The sequence below is a fragment of the Electrona antarctica genome (genome assembly GCF_951216825.1).
Source record: "Electrona antarctica genome assembly, chromosome: 21".
In the NCBI taxonomy this organism is placed as follows: Eukaryota; Metazoa; Chordata; class Actinopteri; order Myctophiformes; family Myctophidae; genus Electrona; species Electrona antarctica.
In genome coordinates, this window is record NC_136802.1 from 32,256,407 (window position 1) to 32,262,406 (window position 6,000).

The following is a 6,000-nucleotide window of genomic DNA, read 5'->3' on the forward strand; positions in this document are numbered from 1 at the left end:
GAGACGGAGAGAATGTGTGTTGCAGGCATAGCCGTTTCAGACCAAGGCCCTTTAAATTATTTCTTCTTGGTCTGTGCTCGCTCGCATAGTATTTTCAACCGCTTTGCAATTGTCAATGAATTTCATTTGGAACTTAGAGATCTCTCAACGGCGGCCGGCCGCGCATTGATCTCTCTATGTTCCTCTAAATGAATTTAAGGGTGCAAAAATGAGGGTATGAGTGTCTGCGTGCGTGCGTGCGTGCGTGCGTGCGTGCGTGCGTGCGTGCGTGCGTGCGTGCGCTCTTGATCTGGCCCAGATACAGTAGCTGCTGCGCTGATTTGCAATGAGGAGCTGGCTCGAGGCTCCTACAGCCGTTATGTTCTCTTCGAATCAGAGGACTGTAGGTTGAATTGATGTTCTGTAGGTGGTAATGCAATAGGCGGTCCTGCCCTGAGGGGCAGACCGGGCCAGGTAGAAAAGCCCATTGTTATGTCGGTCTCTAGGTAGCTTTCGTATACCGCTATAGCCTTGCATGTGCTAGTTTCCAAGGCCACAAAAGCACAAGCATTCACGTTTGACTTGGTGTGTGTGTGTGTGTGTGTGTGTGTGTGTGTGTGTGTGTGTGTGTGTGTGTGTGTGTGCGCGTGTGTGTGTGTGTGTGTGTGTGTGTGTGTGTGTGTGTGTGTGTGTGTGTGTGTGTGTGTGTGTGTGTGTGTGTGTGTGTGTGTGTGTGTGTGTGTGTGTGTGTGTGTGTGTGTGTGTGTGTGTGTGTGTGTGTGCGCGCGCGTGTGCAGTTATATTTCTGGGTTTGTGTCTGTGGGCGTGCACTATGAGGGTAATGGCCCTACTCATAACCTCGTAGACTAAGGCGTGTGCTTAACAAGCGCTAGCTGTCTACAGTCTGCTAAGCCTGAGTGCCGCGGCTTCCCCAGGGTGGCTTAGGATAAGAACATTCAAAATGGATTCGAGTGGCGCAAGGGTGGCGCTGAGTCCTCATTCACAAAAAGAACAATATCCACACGCATGTCTTTGTCTTTGGAAACACGGGGTGGAAACGCACAGAGAGGAGAGATAAGTCGCAGCGGTATATTTTCCCAATGATTTCACGTTTATTGCACATGAAAGCGAGGGGCGAGTTATTATATTAGCCAAATGAGGCTTACCGAATGGGTGAAAGGGGTCTCCTTAAACGGTTCACAATGACCCCCTGGTGGGCAGGAACTCTGATGAATCGGACAGATGCGAGGACCCAAATGGGCAGTTATACACAGGTGACCTGAACCTTTGTCTCTGTCGCTGTTTTAGTTGGCATGTGGCACTTAAAGGGACACTTCACCCTTTTTGCAAAAAATAAATAAATGTTAATGACGTTTAGAAGATTTAGAACACTTTCCTGGCGGTCTTTATGTGTGTAATATGTGGTTTTAGATTTTAGCAGTGAGCCCAGTGTCAGATGTCATGGACACTGCATGGGCTCACTTCCTTCCTGGACTACATCAAGGTTAATTAAATAAGGATAGGAAGCGAAGACCGTACGGTGGACTCCATGTTGCTCCATGGAAGGAAAGAAACATGCGCAATTGAATTGTAGTCCAGGAAGTACTGGGCACACTGTGTGTGTGTGTGTGTGTGTGTGTGTGTGTGTGTGTGTGTGTGTGTGTGTGTGTGTGTGTGTGTGTGTGTGTGTGTGTGTGTGTGTGTGTGTGTGTGTGTGTGTGTGGTGCAGCTCCCTGCATCCATTCATTTAATGGATGCAGGGAGCTGCACCACACACACACACACACACACACACACACAAAAACAGCACCTCTAGAGAGGCTACAGTAGGGTTCATGTATGATACTAATGATTAGTATCATACATGAACCCTATACTGTAGCCTCTCTAGAGCTGCTGTTTTTTATCGCAAACAGATTTGGTGTTGAGGGCAGTGTTGTTTTTGGCAGCACATTTTTATTTTAGTTTTGGTCATAGTCTCTTGAATGGTTTTAATTACATTTTAGTCACATTTTACTCACCTCGAATGTTTTAGTGTTAGTCTAGTTTTAGTCGACTAAATATCACAAGATTTTAGTCGACTAAATCTACTGATGATTTAGTCGACTAGAATGTTTTTTGGCGGGCCTTGATGCCCTCGTAATGGCTAATTTTACACTTGCTGAATCTACAATCTACACAAGCTCGTAGATCGGCTATTTTCAGCATGCAACCAAGTTTAAAATGACTTATACTGGATCACTAGTCCCTTCCTAACATTTTTGTCTCGTTTTTATTTGTTGACAAAATTCAAATTGTCAATATATTTAGTCTTAGTTTTAGTCATCATAGCGGAGTTTTCCTTTAGTTTCCATTTAGTTTTCGTCAGTGAAAAAAGGTAGTCGACGGACATTTTTCGCCATCGTATTAGTCGACGAAATCAACACTGGTTGAGGGTAAAAAAGGAGCGGACCTCGTATACAGCCCTGAGGGACCCCTGGTCACCTAAATATATATCAGGTTTATGTGGACCTCGTATACAGCCCTGGGGGACCCCTGGTCACCTAAATATATATCGGGTTTATGTGGGTAAGACCGGTTCTTTTGTTTACTGGCCAAATTAGCCCCAATTAAAGTCTCATTTCAGTTTGCTCTGTGCTCAGAGTAATTGGACTGAGCCAATCGATATCAGACAGCGTGATTAGATCAAAAACTGTGATCAGCTTATCAGTCGAACCTGCCGCCGAAATCAAACGCAAAACTGGCAAAAATAAGTGTCTTCTTTTGCTCTGTTATACACAGACATATTCCGTGTGTTTTTGACGGACTCGGGCTCCGAATCGATGTATGGGAGACATTTTATACATACATGTTGTGAGTACATTTTCTCCGCCCGTGCTTCCAGAATGCGGGGGGGGGGGCGGGGGGGGGGGATAATGGGGGGGCTTTTGGAGCTGTGTTGTCGAAGGAAGACGGTCAAGGTCAATCCATGAATCAGCCTCTTGTCTGAAGAGAAGCAAACCGACTGCTGCCGCACACTATCTGTAGAACGATCAGTTGATTTGGCTTGTGTAAGAGCGCACGTGTGTGTGTGTGTGTTTGTGTGTGCGTGTGTGTTTGTGTGTGCGTGTGTGTGTGTGTTTGTGTGTGCGTGCATGTGTGTGTTTGTGTGTGCGTGCGTGTGTGTGTTTGTGTGTGCGTGCGTGTGTGTGTGTGTGTGTGTTTGTGTGTGCGTGCGTGTGTGTGTGGGCACGTGATGGAGTGTGCTGTTTTGTTTGCATCAGGTGAGGGTTCTATAGATACATCACGCAGATATAGATATTTCTATTCTTGTTGTTGTTGTTGTTGTGGTCTTATCAGATCCACACCTCAACCGATGAATCAAGAACTCTCCTTTTTGCTCGGCATCGGTTGTTCCAAGCTTGTTTATTTTTATGCCACAGTGATTTCCGCCGGACCCCCGGCCCGCACTCAGGAGCCATGGGGAGATGTCATCTAAGGCATTTGTCTGGACGGGGACCCCCCAAAGGGTCCTTGTGGGGGATCCCGGGGGTCCCTATATATAGCGAAAGTAGTTAATGTAGTGGGCCTATATCACAATATATGTATATATATATATTTTTTAAATATGTTTATTGGTAGAAAGTTAAAACAGTTGAACATACAGTTTGAACATATCATTTATTTTTCATTTTCTCCCTCCCCCCATCCCTCCCCCCACTGTTATCGTTATATCACAATCATTTTGACCATTTTTACATTGGCTATTAAAAAATATCAGATATATATATTTTTTTAAACATTTGAAACATATCGAAATGTTTGGAATGTTTGGAACACTGTGTGTGTGTGTGTGTGTGTGTGTGTGTGACAGACACACACTAACACAGCACACACACTAACACACACTAACACAGCACAACAATTTCCACCCCAAGGACTCGCCGACACCGGCTGGGCCCCCCTTTCTTTTTTTATTGTTATTGATGAATCTATCTCAGTGGTTTGCGTTGTGGTTACATCAGGTTTGATTGCTATTGATTGGTGACATCAATCATGGGGTTGTGTGGATAAAGAACGCTGTCCCTTTGGAGTCTCACGTTTAACACTGTGGATGCATTATGACTGTGTGTGTGTGTGTGTGTGTGTGTGTGTGTGTGTGTGTGTGTGTGTGTGTGTGTGTGTGTGTGTGTGTGTGTGTGTGTGTGTGTGTGTGTGTGTGTGTGTGTGTGTGTGTGTGTGGGGGAGGGTGGGGGGGGTTCCATCAATCATCTCACGATCAATATGCAAGGATATACTGTACCTCCTTCACTGCAGTTCCTTCTCTGTCTGTCTTGCACGAACACACGCACGCACGCACGCACGCAGTACACACGCATGAATGCGTCTATACTAGGACAGTGGATGGGGCCACCTGCACTGTCAGATTTGTTTATTTACAAAAAAATTGGTTGCGTTCTTGGATCAATGGAGATTATGTTTAGCCTATACTTTAAGTTCCTACTGTAATATCTGTATCACAATGGAAAGTCATTTTTCAGGTTTTTTTTAACACGTTTTATTCATGTTCTTAGTGTTTTGCCAAATATTTTGGCCTGTATACTTGTTCACGGCCCACATGTTGGGAGTATCCCTTCATGTGCATTTTTTTTTATGCCACTACTGTTTGTAGTACATTTTGAATTCCAGACTTTTTACTTGTAACAAAGTATAGTTCTACATTGCAGTATATATATATAGATACGAGTACTTTTTTCCACAATGCACTGCATACCCGGGCACCATCCGCACCTCTTCTCTCCCCTCTGTTCTCAACCAAGGCTCAGCGTTTTGTACTTTCAGTGTTTCGCTCCGGTCCACTTGGTTCCACAGAGAACGATATCATGCATGGCAAATGAAGCCCTCCTATACCCTTCCATGCATGGAGCGCCACGGGAGCATGGTGAACTTTACCCAAACCACACGCGTATACCGTGAGGTTACAAGTATAGTTCTCTGCAGTGTCTTCTTCTTGGCAGACTTTCCCATGGAGGGTGAAGCAAGGGCTGAGTCCACATGCAGTGGACAGTATATACAGTATAGCGAAGCAAAGCCCTGGCATCTGTTGCATCACCGTGTTTGTGGAATAGAGTGCGTATATAGCGCGCCCCGCTCCCCTCCTTTCGGCACAACGGGTTGAAATGCGTTCGTTGCCTCTCGACGTACAGCTGGAAATCTCACTTCATTCCTCCTCATTAGAGTTTCCATAAACAGCGATGGAAGAATGTATATACTATACCGCTATACTGAACACCTGATTAAAATGCTATACGCGGGATCGTTTAAGAGACATTGTAAGAGAGAGGCATGCGTTGTCAGAGGGGTCAAAGAATTCCACTCCCACTATCGATCTCCCAACATAGCCGAGGGGGTGGAAAGTTTTCATGTTCTTACCGTGTCAGGCCGAGCTGTATACGGCTTTGAATAGCACGCATGCGGACTCTCCCGGTTGGCGTTTTGCATCCGCGCGGCGCGAGGTGAGCGAGGTGTTTGCACGTTAGGACCTAACCTAAGCGTGGAGTGGAGCGGGAGCACCCACCCTGCAGCGCCTGAAGGCATGTAATATCATTCCTCCGATAGTTCACTCTAACTTTAACCACATGCTGCGCTTACAGGGGTCACGGCCGTCGCCGTAGTTTTGCTATTGAGTCGACAGTGAGTCATTAGAGATGCTACGGTGGTGTATGTATGGTTACATATCTGTACGTAACACACGCACAAACAACACGTTGACTTTGACCCCCTTGTCTTTTCTCTCAGGCCTGAAATCAGCAGATACTGTAGAGGCAGCTGTGTATAGCTATTACCATGCTGCTTGAGGCTGGGAGCACACACAGCTGGGCTAAGAGGCTTGTTAACATTGCAGTATATCATTGGATACACAATGGTTGTATATCCATACTGGATTTCATAATTATTATGAAATACGTATACTGTAATGCACTTGTTGTTTAAAAGTATACTCAGTGATTTCACTTCATTCAAATATCACTTATTTTTTTA

General features: G+C 45.4%; 1 protein-coding gene across 1 annotated transcript in view; it reads left to right on the forward strand.

The window, feature by feature from the left end:
- The window catches only part of pcdh7b (protocadherin 7b), a gene marked incomplete at its 5' end in the record, with an annotated part of 135,683 nt that overhangs the window by 77,016 nt on the left and 52,667 nt on the right, over window positions 1-6,000 (forward strand).